Source organism: Callorhinus ursinus, unplaced genomic scaffold, assembly GCF_003265705.2.
Source record: "Callorhinus ursinus isolate GAN/ISIS: 27379988/994484 unplaced genomic scaffold, GSC_fseal_2.0 scaffold19, whole genome shotgun sequence".
In the NCBI taxonomy this organism is placed as follows: Eukaryota; Metazoa; Chordata; class Mammalia; order Carnivora; family Otariidae; genus Callorhinus; species Callorhinus ursinus.
In genome coordinates, this window is record NW_027397081.1 from 6,718,915 (window position 1) to 6,735,868 (window position 16,954).

Below are 16,954 nucleotides of genomic sequence, written 5' to 3' on the forward strand. Positions count from 1 at the left end.
CTCTGGGCTTCCTGATCTTCGTGTCTGTTTCTTTTCTCCAGGTTACGGAAGTTTTCAGCCATTATTTCTTTGAATAAGCTCTCTGCCCCTTTCTCTCTCTCTTCCCCTTCTGGGGCCCCTGTAATGCATATATTGATCATTTTTAAAAATTAATTAATTATTTTATTATTAACATATATTGATCATTTTTATGGTGTTCCATAAGTCTGTTAAGCTATCTTCACTTTTTTTCCTTTATGTTTCACTTGGATGAATTCAACTGCCCTGTCTTTAGTTACTGCTCCTTTCTTCCAAATGATCTAGTCTGCTGTTTAACCCCTATATTGATTTTTTTTTTTAGTTCATTTATTGTACTTTATTTTATTTTATTTTTTTTTTAGATTTTATTTCTTTATTTGAGAGAGAGAGAATGAAAGATAGAGAGCATGAGAGGGAAGAGGGTCAGAGGGAGAAGCAGACTCCCTGCTGAGCAGGGAGCCCGATGTGGGACTCGATCCCGGGACTCCAGGATCATGACCTGAGCTGAAGGCAGTTGCTTAACCAATTGAGCCACCCAGGCGCCTCTTATTGTACTTTTTTTTAAAAAAAGATTTTATTTATTTGAGAGAGAGAGAGTGTGAGTGGGAGGGGCAGGGGAGAGGGAGAAAGAATCTGAAACAGACTCCACACTGAGCACAGAGCCCAAAGTGGGGCTCAATCCCACAACCACCAGATCATGAACTGAACTGAAACCAAGAGTCAGATGCTTAACTGACTGAGCCACCCAGGCACCCCTCATTTATTGTATTCTTTAGCTCTGTGATTTCTACAAGGTAGTTTTTAATATTTTCTGTCTCTTTATTGAAATTCTTACTTTGTTCATAAATTCCTTTCCTGACCTCGATGAGCATCTTTATGACCATTATTTCTAACTTTTTATCAGGTAAACCACTTATCTCCATTTCACTGAGCTCTGTTTCTGGAGTTTTATCTTGTTCTTTTGCTTGGATTATTTTTCTCTTTTTCTTCATTTTCCTTGACTTTGTGTTGGTTTTATGTAATAGCTAAAATAAACACCTTTCCCAGTCTTGACAGAGTGGCCTCTTGTAGGAGTTGAACCTCATCAGCTGGCTTGAGCTCCTGGTTATCTCTCAAACCTTTGTGATTGTCCCAGCAGCCTTCTTTTTTCTCTGTGACTCCCAGTAGTTGAGGGTGTGCCAAGACCTAGGGATCCATTCGTTGGGCAGTAGTGCAAAAGCTGTGGTGTAGACATGTGTTTAAGCTCCTTCCAGGGAGATGCTGTTGGCTTAGAGTAGGCGAGAGAGAGAGAGAGAGAATAGCAGATATGCTGGTTTCCCTGATCTCTGGAGAGAGTCACAGCCTGCCCCTAGATGTGTGCTAATAAATTAGAAGCCTGACCCTCAGGCAGCAAAGTATGTAGATAAACCCCTTTCAGAGAAAGACTGGGAGATAGGCATTTTTTTTTTTCCTGTTTTCTCTGCACTGGGGCCCTGGGTATCAGAATAGCTGTGGCAAGTCCTCACATGCCCATTAACAGCTGCTTTTTTGTTTGCATGGTCTCATAAATGCAAACCTCATTGGCTTTCAGAGTTAGGTGTTTTGGGGACCATTCCTTCGTGGGAGTCTTAAAAGTCGGAGTGCTAAATGTGGGATTCAAACCCTTTACTCCTCAGGGAGAAGCTGGGCATTTGGAGTTCCTTCCAAATTGTGTGATGCTATCCTGTGGTGGGGTATATGATGTGGTTCAGCCTTTCCTGTACGTTTAAGTGTGGGCATTTTCTCATTCACATGATGTCTAGGAGTTGTTCAGCTAATTTCTGGATTTCTTTCAGAGGTATTAGCTTTTTTTTTTTTTAAAGATTTTGTTTTTATTTATTTGACAGAGAGAGAGACAGTGAGAGAGGGAACACAAGCAGGGGGAGTGGGAGAGGAAGAAGCAGGCTTCCCGCTGAGCAGGGAGCTCGATGCGGACCTCGATCCCAGGACTCCAGGATCATGACCTGAGCCAAAGGCAGTCACTTAACCAACTGAGCCACCCAGGCGCCCCGGTAGCTGCTCCATTTTAGAGGCAAAAAGACATAAATCTCAGAGTTAGTGATTTCTATTAAAAGGTGACATCTGCCTGTCATTTCAGGGTGATCTAGCATCTGTACATCACTCAAGAGTAAATCCAATCAGATATAGCACCCCAGCTGCACAGTGTAGAGTGCCTTCCATGTTTGCAGCTAAAGACTTTATCTTGCACTCAGCTCAGGTGGCAGTGGGGGCTAGTGACTGGCAAAAACTATGGAATCTATTGGATTATATGTCATTCATTATATAATGTATATTTGTCACTTATTTTGGCAGTTCAACATCTTCTATTTGGAAAAGTCTTATGAGCCTTTCTCCCTCTATGCAAGCCTAAAATGCAAGATATTCAGCCTCCACTGCAGTTTGGCCACAAGCACATATCTTGTGCTCTACCAAGCAGATACAGCTGCCTTGAATCTTGAGGCATGAACCAGAAGAGCTCAGCAGCTCGGATGGAGGAACATGAGGAATAAGAACATGAATTTTCAGGGGCAACAGTAATAGCAGAGTGGTTCTACATACTGACTAGTGCCCAGAGTGGTGGTGGTTGTAGTGGGGTGTCCAGGGTTCAGAGGTGATCATGTTCTCAGTGGTCTGGTTTTGTGATATAGGAATTTTGGTTGTGGTCCAGGTTAATACATTAGCTTCCCTTTTTCTTGACTGTTTTCTAAGCCTGACTTAGAAACTATGAACTACCCAGTAGCCTTTCAGCAAATTTGTTTTCTGCTTATGTCATCCAGAGTTGGTTTCTGTTGCAACTAATAGAGCTGGGTGTTGCAGGATGCATACCCAGGTTTCTTCTGGTAATTGCTTTTTGGAAGCCAGTTTGTGGCCTATGGCTTCTTCACATATGATTTGTCTCTGAAAGGGGTCTAAAGCTACATTATAAATAGCTTATGATAATCTTTTAAACTGTGATTTCTATGTTACATATTGAACTTATTCACAAAATCAATATTAATTTTTTAATTTGAATTCCAGTGTAGTTAACGTACAACACAAAATCAGTATTCAGTGAGCACCTGCTATGTGCCAGATACGCTAGAAATGAGGTTGACCAGTAGCCCCTTGCCTCATTGTGCTCACAGTCTGAGAAGGGAGATGAACATAAAACTGGGCCATTGCAAATACAGTTATTGTGAAGGAACAGAAGCGTATAGGAGGATCATCTAACCTAGCCTTATAGGGGATTGAGTAACTGCATATAGTATATCTTTACCTGAATGTTCTGCTTTGTCTGAAACTCATATTCATTTTTTACCTTCTGCTTAATTACCTAATTTCTTCATTATTGTATTTCCATTATGACTCCCTTATTCTCCACATTACCTAGATCTACCGTTGAAGGATAATTTTTTTATCTTTATTCTGTATGTTCACTCAGTTACCCAAATGGTGAACTAAAGACACATACTTGCAAACCGTGCCTGAAACAATAGTTTCATGAAATATACTTTATGTGATGGTCTCTATTATTTTCTACCCTATTCTATTTCATGTTTAAAAAATGGTATTTACAACCCACTACATTGATCTCATGACTTACTCGTGTCTTATTTGTTTTATTGAAGTATAGCCGGCACACAGTGTTACATTAGTTTTTCAGCTACACAACATAGTGATTCAACAACTCTGGACTATGCTGTGCTCACCGTAAGTGTAGCTAGCATCTGTCACCATACAACACTATTACAACACCAATGACTATATTCCGTATGCTGTACCTTTCATCTTTGTGACTTTTTCATTCCATCACTGGAGGCCTGTATCTCCCAGTCATCTTCACCCATGTTGCCCATCCCCCAACTCCCCTCTTCGCCGGCAGCCATCAGTTTGGTCTCTGTATATATTAGCCTGTTTCTGCTTTTTTTTTTGTTTGTTCATTTTTAAAAAATTAATTATTTTTAAATTCCAGTATCATTAACATACAGTATTGTATTAGTTTCAGAGGTACAATATAGTGATTCTACAATTCCACACATTACTCAGTGCTCATCATGGTAAGTGTGCTTTTAATCCCCGTCACCTATTTCACCCACCCCCCACCTCATCTACCTCCCCTCTGGTCACCATTGGTGTGTTCTCTATGGTTAAGAGTCTGTTTTTTACTTTGTCTCTCTTTTTCTTTGTTCATTTGTTTTGTTTCTTAAATTCCACATATGAGTGAAATCATACAGTATTTGTCTTGCCCTGACTGGTTTGACTGCAAAGGATTTCATTCTTTTTTATGCATGAGTAATATTCCATTGTGTGTGGAATATTACACACACACACACACACATACACACACACCCCAAATCTTCTTTATCCATTCATCTATTGATAGACACTTGGGTTGCTTCCATAATTTTGCTATTATAAATAATGCTGCAACAAACACAGGGGTGCATATATCTTTTTGAATTAGTGCTTTCATTTTCTTTGGGTAAATATCCAGTAGAACTCACTTGTGATTTATTAGCTATTTTTGAAAAGTCTGATTTCTTATATATATTCAGACTTTACTTCCAACTAGATCTTTTATTTTTTTTTAAGCATGACCGTTCCAAGCAGTAGTATCGGCAACAAGTAAATGTTCCTTAAACCCCTTTCCCCTTGTCTCCCCAGTTCCTCATTTTATTTCTTCTCCATTCATTTACGTTTAGCTTTCATCACTTGTATGCCAGAGAAGCTGCTTTTTCTAAGGTCACTGACTACCTCCATAATTCAAATCCAATGGATATATTTTAGTCTTTTTCCTACTGAATATCTCCCTCCTTCAGAAACACTTTTTAACATGGTTCCTGTGACCTCCACCTACTGGTTTTCCTTTTATTTCCCTACTCTACCCTTATTTTAGGTCTTCTTTTCTTCCTCTTCCATCTGGCCATTCAAAACTTCTCAAGACTCCAACGTAAGTTTTTTCTCACTCTGTGGTCTCATTGTACTCACAACTTTAATTTCCGTGAACATGCTGATGTCTTCCAAATAGATAACTTTTGTCCCTGAGTTTCTCAACTTTGGCATTATTGACATTTGAGGCTGGGTCGTTCCTTGTTTGAGAGGCTGTCCTATGCATTGTGGGAAGTTTAGCAGCATCCCTGGCCGTTACTTACTAGATACAAGTAGCAACCTTTACACCGCCAGTTGTGACAACCAAAGTTTCTTCAAACATTATTAGCTGTCTTCAGGGCGCAGAGTCACCCCAGGTTGGGAATCACTGTCTTGCCCTGACTTCTTATCTGCAGACTAGGCTGCGTTTCCAACTACCTAATCATCATTCCATTTGGATGTTTCAAAGACATCTCAAATTCACCACATCAAAATGGAATTTAATCCTGGTCCTCTTCTAATAATAAATTCATCTAGTGCCTCAAACCAGAAAGCTGAAAATCATGCTTGACACCTTCCTCTCCTTCCATCACCGTTCTTCTCTTCCCAAGCTCAAAACTCATGGAAATCACTGGAAGTTCAAAAACCCGTGGCTCTTTACTTTCTGTTCTTTCTTCTAAATGCACTATGCAAGTGTCATTATTTTTCTCAAAAAATCCTCCAAATTTTCCCTTTCTTCTCTTTGGTGCTGAGCCTTCCACTTCATGCTCAAATGTACCAACAACCTTCTTGCTACTCTTCTCTGGCTCCAGTCTCTCTCTCTCCTCCTCTCTAATATACATATAAACCCAGAGATCTTTTCCTGAGATTCTGCCAATGATTTTAAAGTAACTTTTTCATTATTCATTTCTCTGCTCAATAACCAAAAATAGACCCTGAATTGTTCTTTGTTTAGATTCTTCAGTCCAGTTTTTATAGCTCTTCATAATCTGACACCTCTCTATCAGGATCTGTGACTGGCTTTCACCCAGATACGCCCTCTGCAGCTGACTGATCTCATCCACATCTTGTCCGGACATTTACATGTGTTCTCCCTGTCTGCAACTCCACCTCCTCTCTTCTGCCTGTTGAGGTCTTTGCCTGCAAGGGCCAGCTCAGTAAATCTTTGCTCAGCTAACCTACTCCACCGAGTGCTCTCTCCTCACTAATCTCCCATTAATACTTTCAGTCAATACCAAATTTGTTCTTAATTGTTTAATTTCTTTTTAATTTCATGCATGCTAGGTTTTCTGCTCCCAACTTGATGCACATTTATTGAAAGCAAGATCTTCATCTTACATGTCATCTGCATTCACCATTTCACTGCTCAGAGTGACCGGTACATAGTACATGTTTAATAAATCTTTGAAAAAATGTTGCTAGGTTTTGAAAACCTTCTAGAGAAGGCAGAAGGACTCTTCCAATCTTTTTTTTTTTTTTTCCACCCCCAGGAAATTCTTAGACCTTTACAGGCTCTTGTTTTGCAGGTTAAACCTCATTGTCTTGTTTAAACTCATAGAAATAAAGATAAAAACTAACTTTTTAATGAACATAAAAAGCTGTTTCCTCACATAAAAATCTATTTCCTCCTTTCAATTTGTTGAAGTTATGCTTTAAAAATATTCTATGACATTAAATGTTTAATGCCTTTATTAAAAGAATTTACTCCCTACTTGCAAATGGTAGGATTGTTCTTTTGAAATCACTTTTGAAATCCCCTTTGTTTTCTTTTTTAAAAGAGAAATAAGAAATGGAAATATCATTGGAAGCCAATTATTTTTGGGATCAATGTCTACTGAGGGAAAAAAAAAAAAACATGATCAGGAGAATGAGCCTATCTCAGAACAGTGAGCAGGCATTCTGATTAGGCTCCCAGAATCATTTTCTGTGGGGGTGAGTTTTAATATTTGAAGGCTAGAAAGGTGAACTTAAGCTGAACACAGTGTATGAAAACAGACTACTTTTGCTAAACAGATTACTGTGGAAGCGATTCAGTGTTGGATTCAGAAAGGGTTGTGCTGGCTCTCAGAGGAGAAGGCTGGGAGGGAAACTGTAGTTTCTCCCAGGGAGATGTCAGTTATCCACCCAAGCCCATCAGTCAATTGTGGATGTCAGAAATGAGATTGAATGTCCTGATTCCTGTGATAATGGCCAGGAAAACGAAGATATCTCCCCTAGAGATGAATTCTGTAATACTTTCCCTAGGATCATACTTAGTATTCACTCTCAAACATTCTCTAAGGACCTCAAAGACTTTTGCAAATGCCATCCCATTTACTGTGCCTCTTTGGCAGCATAAACACATGTTGTGCACTCTTTTCCAGACTTTGGATGTGAGTAAATAAGGTTCATATGCAGACTTAAATAAAATTGATCTGACACCTATCACGTGCCAGACATTGTATTGTAGCTTTATGGAGTTGTAGCTTTCATGTGTTTTCTCAACATTCTGAAATAGATATTAATAGATATAATAGATATTCCCATCTCACAGATAAGAGAATTGAGGCTCAGAAGAGTTATGCGGCTTGAGAAAGAAATCTTGTAAGAATCAGTTTCCTGGAGGAAAATGCATGTAAGTTGACTTCAAGGGTCATATTTGTTTCATGCTGCTCTGGAGAAGGTCTTGTAAATGTGCCAAATCCCATGAAACTCAAGTTTCCTTCCAGCTTAAAACACAGCACCACTTGTGATAAAGTGGGTGTGCTATTCTATGGCTATCCGTTTCTCATATGTGAACTGAATGACGTGTGGGCCATCCGATGTCAGCTCATACAAACTGGGATTCAACTGAAATCTTTTCAGAGTACATGAGCTCACACATCTGCATATAATTGCATATGACAAAATAGTCCTCACAGGTTGTAGGCCAGGGCTTTCACATTTGAGGACCTGAAGACACATGAGGACTGTAGTGTGATTTCATCGAATAGTGTGGTGTTCTTCTGTTTAACTAGTTTTGAGATTACTATTAGGCAAGGCAGATATTCCCATAAATTTGTCCCTGGCCTCATCACTCCCTGATCATTACTTACAGCCAATTCATACCATTAGTGACATGTCTGACCTTTAAAAGCACTGAGTTTAAATTCTTGATGAAAGTCTTCAGAATCCATTATAACTTTACTTTGGGATTTAGTAGTGCTGCTGCCTGAGGATTCCAGGCTTCACTACCACAGAGGACAGTATAATCATACAACTGATTAATTTCACTATAGGCTGGCCTCTGCGAGGTGCAGGGGATAGAGTTATATTTAAGACATAGTTCTTAGCCTCCAGGAACTCAGAGACTAGTGAGGGGAATAGATATATAAAATATATATACCATATTATACAAGAAGTATGCACAGGTAAAGAGAGACTCTGCACTAAAGGTATGTACAGGTAAAGAGTGAAGGCCTCAGTAGGGCATGTAACTTCTGAATTATGTCTTAACTTACAGAAGTTTGCCAAGAAATTAGGCAAGAAAGTCCATTTTTGACACATGGGAAGGCATAAATGTTTTAAAGAACATGACCTGATGGGGAAGAGCAAGCTGTCCGGCTGTGGCTTTGACATCATGTGTGTAGGGATGATGGTAAAAGTGGAAATAAGAAAGGGGAATGTTAGCTAGAACATGAAGGATGTTGAGCGTTGTCCTAACAAGTTTATATTTTATTCTATAGGTCATGGGAAATTATTAAATGATTTTAATTGATGAAGTAACATGATCAGATTTCTGTTTTTGGAAGAAACTCTTTGGAGTTAAAATGAGAAGGGAAAGCCAGTCAAGATGGAGATTATGTTAGGAGCTTATTCAGTATGATGAGAAATATGAGGGCTTGACCTAAAGAAATAGTAGTGCATAAGAAGTATAGTCTCAAGGGATTATTAAGGGACAGAATTGACCAGATTGAGGAAAGGATAGAGGAGTGTCTTAGGTACAGTGATCTCAGCTGAAAACAGGCTGCTGCTGCATTGTGGTCTTGCTCACAGGTAACCATAGAGGAAACAGTGGTCAGGGAAACATTCTCCCAGAGGATGGAACTTTGGGCACTGTCCTTGATTAGCCACTTTGTGCAGAGAGAGAAGTGGTCCAGGATAAAGATACATAACCTCATTGACTGTGGTGAATGTTTTGGTTGATTGATCAGGGTCCTGGAAGGAGCAAGATATGGGTATTGAAGACAAGTTTTCTTTAGTCACATGCCTGCTGCCACAAGTTTTTTTTCTGGGGAAGAAACTCTGGAGTGACCTACAGGAGTGGACACAAAATATGAGGGTCTTCATATTGTGTGTTAATGTCCACCAGAAAGCATCTCCTTCAGACCACCAAACAGCCAAATGAACAGGATGATATAGATAGTAGATGTCAGTCATCTGGCTTTCTTGGCTTTCCCTGTGTTTGTACATTAGGCTCATAAATGAAGTAGATAGGATGGTCCTGCAAGGACCTGTTCTCACTAAAGTTGATCTAACTTCTGCTGTTTAATATCTAACCTTCCAGTAACAGAGACCAATGTTGAACCCCTTGATACAATATCATATCTTGAGGAGACTGTGTAGCTACTTAGAAGAAACTTTGATGAATCTAACCCATTTCCTTAGAAAAGAAGACATTTCATACTGGTTTGGACTGAAGCACATTTTGGGTATGTGTTTATCTTCCTGCCTCCTCAGCCTCAGCCCACATCACTGTCTGAGGTTCACAAATGTCTCATTTAGTGCTATGGAAAGCCACATAATACTGCCTCCTAATCAAGGAACAGTTTTATAGCAAAAGAGTTATGGCAGTAGGCATGTGCCCAAGGAAAATGCTAGTCCTTCCACTTAGCACACTCTCTAGAAGGGCTTTTTTTAAAAAAATTTTTATTAACATATAATGTATTATTTGTTTCAGGGGTACAGGTCCGTGATTCATCAGTCTTACACAATTCACAGCACTCACCATAGTACATACCCTCCCCAATGTCCATCACCCAGCCACCCCATCCGTCCCACCCCCCACCACTCCAGCAACCCTCAGTTTGTTTCCTGAGATTAAGAGTCTCTTATGGTTTGTCTCCCTCTCTGGTTTCATCTTGTTTCATTTTTCCCTCCTTTCCCCTATGATCCCCTGTTTTGTTTCTCAAATTCCTCATATCAGTGAGCTCATATGGTACTTATCTTTCTCTGATTGATTTATTTCGCTCAGCATAAGACCCTCTAGTTCCATCTACATTGTTGCAAATGGCAAGATTTCATTCTTTTGATGGCTGCATAATATTCCATTGTACACACACACACATACACACACACACACATATATATACATACACATACACACTACATCTTCTTTATCCATTCATCTGTTGATGGACATCTAGGCTCTTTCCATAGTTTGGCTATTGTGGCCATTGCTGCTATAAACATTGGGGTGCATGTGCCCCTTTGGATCACTACTCTTTGGGGTAAACACCCAGTTGCTGGGTCGTAGGGTAGCTCTATTTTCAACTTTTTGAGGAACCTCCATACTATTTTCCAGAGTGGCTGCACCAGCTTGCATTCCTACCAACAGTGTAGGAGGGTTCCCCTTTCTCCACATCCCCGCCAACATGTCTTTTCCTGACTTGTTAATTTTAGCCATTCTGACTGGTGTGAGGTGGTATCTCATTGTGGTTTTGATTTAGATTTCCCTGACGCCGAGTGATGTTGAGCATGTTTTCATGTGTCTGTTGGCCATTTGGATGTCTTTGGAAAAATGTCTGTTGGTGTCTTCTGCCCATTTCTTGATTGGATTATTTGTTCTTTGGGTGTTGAGTTTGAGAAGTTCTTTATAGATTTTGGATACTAGCCCTTTATCTGATATGTCATTTGCAAATATTAGAAGGGCTTTTTAAGGGACAGCTGAGACATCCCTTAGGGTGGTACCCTGTGAGGATGGATTGTTATCCTTCAGGATGTGGCATACACCTTAAATCTTAGACTGTTGTATGGTGATGTGCCTCCAATTCACGGATCCAATAATCAAGGAATGAAAATAGGAGTGATTCCATTTGCCATCGTTCCCAGTGACCCATGGACTTTAAGTTTGTGTGTTTCTTATCCCATTGACTTTAAGTTTGTGTGCCTAGAGGTCCTGGATTCCAGAGGGGCATATAGTCCTCAGGGGACACAGTGAGAGTCCCACAAAACTTACAGCCACAGTTACCACCTGGGCACTTTGTGATCCTTGTATTAGAAGACCACTAAACAGGGGTAATTGAATCTGATTATCACGAAGAGTTGAGACTACTGCTACACAGTGGAGCCTAGAGGGATATACTTAGGACTTCAACGTTTTACTAGAGTATCTATTACTGTTAATGGCAAAGAACAAAACCTCTGGAATGATAAGGACCAGGTCTCCATGGCTCAGAATGCTTAGGCAAGGGGCTCCCAGTTGTCCAACCAGGCAAACCACTTAGACCAACAGAAGAACTAGCCAAGGTGGAGGGAATCTAACATGCATAGCAGATAAAGAGGGAGATAATGAGTATCATTTATGGTCTTGGGACCAACTGTAGTATGGGGGATAGTGATACCTGCCATTAACTCTTAGAAGTTTTCTAGAAATTGTGACCAACTAGAGTCCTAGAGAAGCTGTGCATGGTTAGTGTGAACAAACATGAGAAGTAAGCGGATCTAAGCAGTACAAGTGTTTGATTAGTTACCTTGTTCTGCACAGATCCCCTTCACCAGTGTACCAGTCCCATAGTTGCTATAAGTTCTCAGTGCTAAGGACTCATGACTTTCCCTTCTCCATAGAATTATCATATGGTTTCACTCATAATATGGAACATAAGGAATAGTGCAGAGGACCACAGGGGAAGGGAGGGAAAACTGAATGGGAAGAAATCAGAGAGGGAGACAAACCACGAGAGACTCTGGACTCCAGGAAACAAACCGAGGGTTACATAAGGGAGGGAGGTGGGGGGATGGGGTAACCGGGTGATGGGTATTAAGGAGGGCATATATTGTGATGAGCACTGGGTGTTATACACAACTAATGAATTGTTTAACACTACTATATGTTGGCTAAGTGAGCATAATAATAATTAAAAAGAAAAAGAATTATCCTCTGCTGAACAGGAGCCATTTTTTCCCAGGAGATATATCCCCAGCCCTTCTCTAGGAGGAGCCAGCAGCCATAATTGACTCATATGGGGGTACAAGAGGCTGATACCCTTGAGTCAAGGTAATACCACTTGTTTGAAGCAAAATACATATGCTTGTTTAGCATTTTCTCCTGACTTGCTTTCCTTATTTCCTTTCTCATGAGAGCAGGCTACTAATAAATCATTTGAACAAGAGTCCTAGTCTCAGGCACTGCCCCTTGGGAACCTGACTTGAGTCAGAAGATCTGGCTTAGAGAGAGATAGTATGGAATGAGAAGCGTGTAAGTAATAGCTGATGGTATGAATGGATGAGAATGCTTAGGGTGAGTACATAAAATGAGAAGAGGAATAAAGACAGGGCACCTGGGTGGCAGAGTTGGTTGGGTGACTGCCTTCGGCTCAGGTCATGATCCTGGAGTCCCAGGATCGAGTCCCGCATCGGGCTCCCTGCTCAGCAGGGAGTCTGCTTCTCCCTCTGACCCTCCCCCCCATGCTCTCTCTCTCTCTCTCTCATTCTCTCTCAAAATAAGTAATAAAATCTTAAAAAAAAAAAAAAAGAATAAAGACAAACTTTGAAGAGCCCCGGGTTTGCATGGGAGTCCAGAAAAATAATTTAGAGCCGAAGATAGTAAAAAAGGAGGAGAGAAGTGAGAAAGTAGTAGAAAAGGGTGAGAGCATATTTCAGGTCTCCTCGGCTTCTGTGGAGTATGAGTGCCAGTAACTCCTGTCTTTGGATGTTGAAGTCAGAAGATGGGCAATTATTATGGTGAGAGATGAAAAGAGGCTGTCAGATCTGGTGATTGGAAATTCACTGGTATCCTGAGGAGGAATGGTTTCATATTTACTATAGAAACTCTGTATTTATGGATCAGTTGATATTTATGACACCACTTATGGGATTCTCTGCTCACGCATGCTTTACAGCACTGTTCAACATATGCCATTTTTGCTAAACTCAGGTTGTAGGAGTAGGGGCCAAGCAGAAGTAGCTGGAAGATTCTGTGTCCTAGTGTGTTGCTGAGCGTGAAGATTGGTCCATGAGAAAACAATGGATTATTTCATAAGTGATGTTGCAACAAATGGCTGGCCATCTGTAAAAAGAAAAAAAAAAGAGCTCTAAATTCACTTCTTAAATATAAATAAGCTCCACATGGACAGAGATTTAAGCCTAAAAATGAACTATAAAAGCCTCAGGGTAAAAAAATAGCCAAACTTTTTATAGTATTGGCGTGGGGAGTGTCTGTGCAAAACACAACTCAGAAACCATAGATGAAAACAGTACATCAAAATTTAAAATTTCTGTAGGACAAAAATAATAGTATGTAATAATAGCTAAGGTTTGAATACTGTATGTGTTTTACAAAGTACTATCTCATTTATTCTTGTAAATAAATATCCTAGGTGAATACTATTGTTATCCTCATTCTAGGTTAAAGCAATAGAAGCCCAGAAAGATTAGGCAAATATTTAACAGTACAAAATAATAAGGAGCAGAGTTAGAATTCAACCCAAGTGGTATGCTTCCAGGGCCTGTGTTTTGTATTTAAATTTTTATTTTGAAATAGTTTTAGATTTACAGAAAGTTGCAGAAATCGTACATTGGAGTTCTATATATCCTTCCCCCGGATCCCTCTAATGTTGACATCTTATATAACCACAGTAAAATTCTCAAAACTGAGAAATTAATATTGGTATAATACTATTAACTACAGACTTCAGTAGACTTTCCTCATATTTTCAGTAATAGCCTTTCTCTGTTTCAAGATCGAATTTGAAATCTGATGCTGCATTGAGCAATTGTATCTTGATAATCTTTTTCAACCTGTAACTTTTCTTCAGTCTTTCCTTATATTTCATGACCTTGGCACCTTTGACCATTACTGAATAGATATTTTACAAAATATCCCTCAGTTTGGGTTTCTCTGATATTTTCTGATGATTAGATTGTGGTTGTCCATTTTTGGTAACAGTGTCACAGAGGTGATGTGGTCTTCTGCATGCATAGTATCATGGAGTGTATGATGCCAGTCATCTTAAAGGTTAACCTTTATCATTTGGCCAAGGTGGTATCTGCCAGATTTTGCCAGTGTAATATTAATACTAACATTTTTCTCTTTTGAATTAATAAAAATTTTGGAGGAGACCCTGGACTCTATGTATGCAAATATCCTGTTTCTCTTTACATGTTCACCTGCTAATTTGCATTTCTTTGTGGGTCTTCCCTGCAGCATTTACTACTGTGGTTTCTCAGTGGTGACATTTCTATTCTTCATGAATTTATTAATTCAAAATCTTTTGTAAGGAAGAATTTCCCTTATTTATTTTCTTAATCATTTATATTAGGATGGACTCCTGGCTATTTTGTTTTGGGGTTATAATCTAATACTGTAGTTATTTATTTTGGTCCTGCTTTGGCCACTGAGAGCTCTTTTAGATTGGCTTATATGCCCTTTTAAAGATTTATTTATATGTTTGAGAGAGAGAGAGAGCATGAGGCGGGGGGGAGGAGCAGAGGGAGAGGGAGAAGCGGACTCTGTACCCAGCACAGAGCCTGATGATGCGGGGCTGGATCCCAGGACTCTGAGATCATGACCTGAGTGGAAATCAAGAGTCAGGTGCACAACGGACCGAGCCACCCAGGTGCCCCGGCGTATGTGCCCCTTTAAAATGCCCTGATCCTTGGGGTGCCTGGGTGGCACTGTCGGTTGAGCCTCCAACTCTTGGTTTCAGCTCCGGTCATGATCTCAGGGTCCTGGGATCCAGCCTGCATTGGCCCATGCTCAGTGGGGAGTCTTCCTGAGGATTCTCTCTCTGCCCCTCCCCAGCTCCCTTCCTTCCTCACTCCCTCTCTCCATCCTTCCTTCCTCCCTCCCTCCCTCCCTCCTTCCTCACTCCCTCTCTCTTTCCTTCCTCCCTCCCTCCCTCCCTCCCTCCCTCCCTCCCTTCCTTCCTCCCGTCCTTTCTTAGCACTGGCACCACAACTTACTTGAGGATAATCATGTGTTTTCCCTGTTTCATAAGGAGAATCAACCACTTCTCAAAGGAGCTCTGGCTATTTTTATTGGAAAAGAGTATTTAGAAACAAACTACTTGGGGCTTCTTTCCTTCATTTTTGAAGTTTATTTTTCACTGTATATAGTATTCTAGGCTGTTTTTTTTTTTTTTCTTACAGAATGTTATGCATGTTCTACTGTCTTCTGGTTTATATTGTTTTTGATTAGAGAATAATGGTGGTTTTCTTTTATCACTGTTCTACTATATTGAATGAATGCTTTTTTAAGATTTTGTTTATTTATTTGACAGAGAGAGAAGCGAGAGAGAGCACAAGGTGGGGGAGGGCAGAGGGAGCTTGAGAAGCCAGCTCCCCACTGAGCAGGGAGAAGGGCCCTGGGGATCATGACCTGAGCTGAAGGCAGACACTTAACCCACTGACCCACTGAGCCACCCAGCCACCCTTCTCTGATTACTTTTGAGATTGTCTACTTATCTGTGATTTTCAACAATTTGATTATATGTTCTGGTATGGGTTTTTTATGTGTATATGACCAGTAGTTTATTAGTTTTTTATATATGTGGTTTTATAATTTTCATCAGTTTTAGAAAAATTTTGGTCATTCTTTTGTCAGTTTTTTTGCTCTTCATCTTCTGGTACTCCAGTGAATGTGTACTAGACTAGCTGATATTGTCCCACAGGCCACTGAGGCTGTTTCTTTTTTTTTTTTTTTTCCTTAGCTGATTTCTCTCTGTGCTTCAGTGTGAATAGTTTCTATTGTGATGTCAAGTTTATCAATCTTTTATACTGCATATTTAAACTGCTGTGGAATCCAGTGAATTTTTTTTTCATTTCAGATATTATGTATCTTTTTATCTTTAAAAGCTCCATTTGTTTTTTTAAAAAACTTAATTTCTTTCCTCACTATATGTATATGCATATGTATTTTCTTTTAAATATATATATGTTCTTTTATACATTCTTTTCAGTCCTTGAGCAGAATTCTGATAGTATTTTTAGAGCCCTAGCTGGCTAATACACATAATCTTTGTTATATATTTATGTTTCTTGATATCTTCTTATTATGGGTTATATTTATCTGTTTCCATTGCATGTCTAGTAAATTGTGATTGGGTGCTTAATGTTGTAAATATTATGTTATTGAGTGACTATTTTGTTGTCTTTTAAATAATTTTAAGGCATGATTTGGTAAGCAATTTTCTTTTAAATTATGTCAATCCATTTTAGGACTTAAAGACATCATTTTAATTTTTATTGCAGAAATAAAATTTACAAGTTTAACCTGTTTTTAAATGAACAAGCCAGTAACATTAAGTATATTTACCCTGTACCACCATCACAACTACCCATCTATGGAACTTGTTCACCATTCCACACCGATGCTCTGTGCTATTTAACAATAAACCTACCATTATCCCCTCCTCCTAACCCTTGGTAACCACTATTCCACTGTCCCGGTTTCTGAATTTGAATATGCTAGGCATCTCATTTAAGGGCAACCATACTATATTTGTTCTTCTGTCTGGATTATTTCACTAGCATAATGTCTTCAAGATTCACCCATAGTGTGGCATGTATCAGGATTTCATTTCTTTTCAAGGCTTAGTAAGATTCCATCGTGTGTGTATACCCATGTTTTGTTTGTCATTTCATCTGTTGGTGGGCATTTGGGATGTTTCCATCTTTTGGCTATTGGGAATAATGGTGCTCTGAACACTGGTGTACAAATCTCTGAGTGCCTGGTCTTAATTATTTTGGGTATATAGCTAGAAGTGTAATTGCTGGGTCATATGTTTAACTTTTTGGGGAATCACCCAACTATTTTCCACAATGGCTGCACCATTTTACATCTGTACTAGCAATGCAGAAGTGTTCCATTTTCTCCACATCCTTGCCAACACTT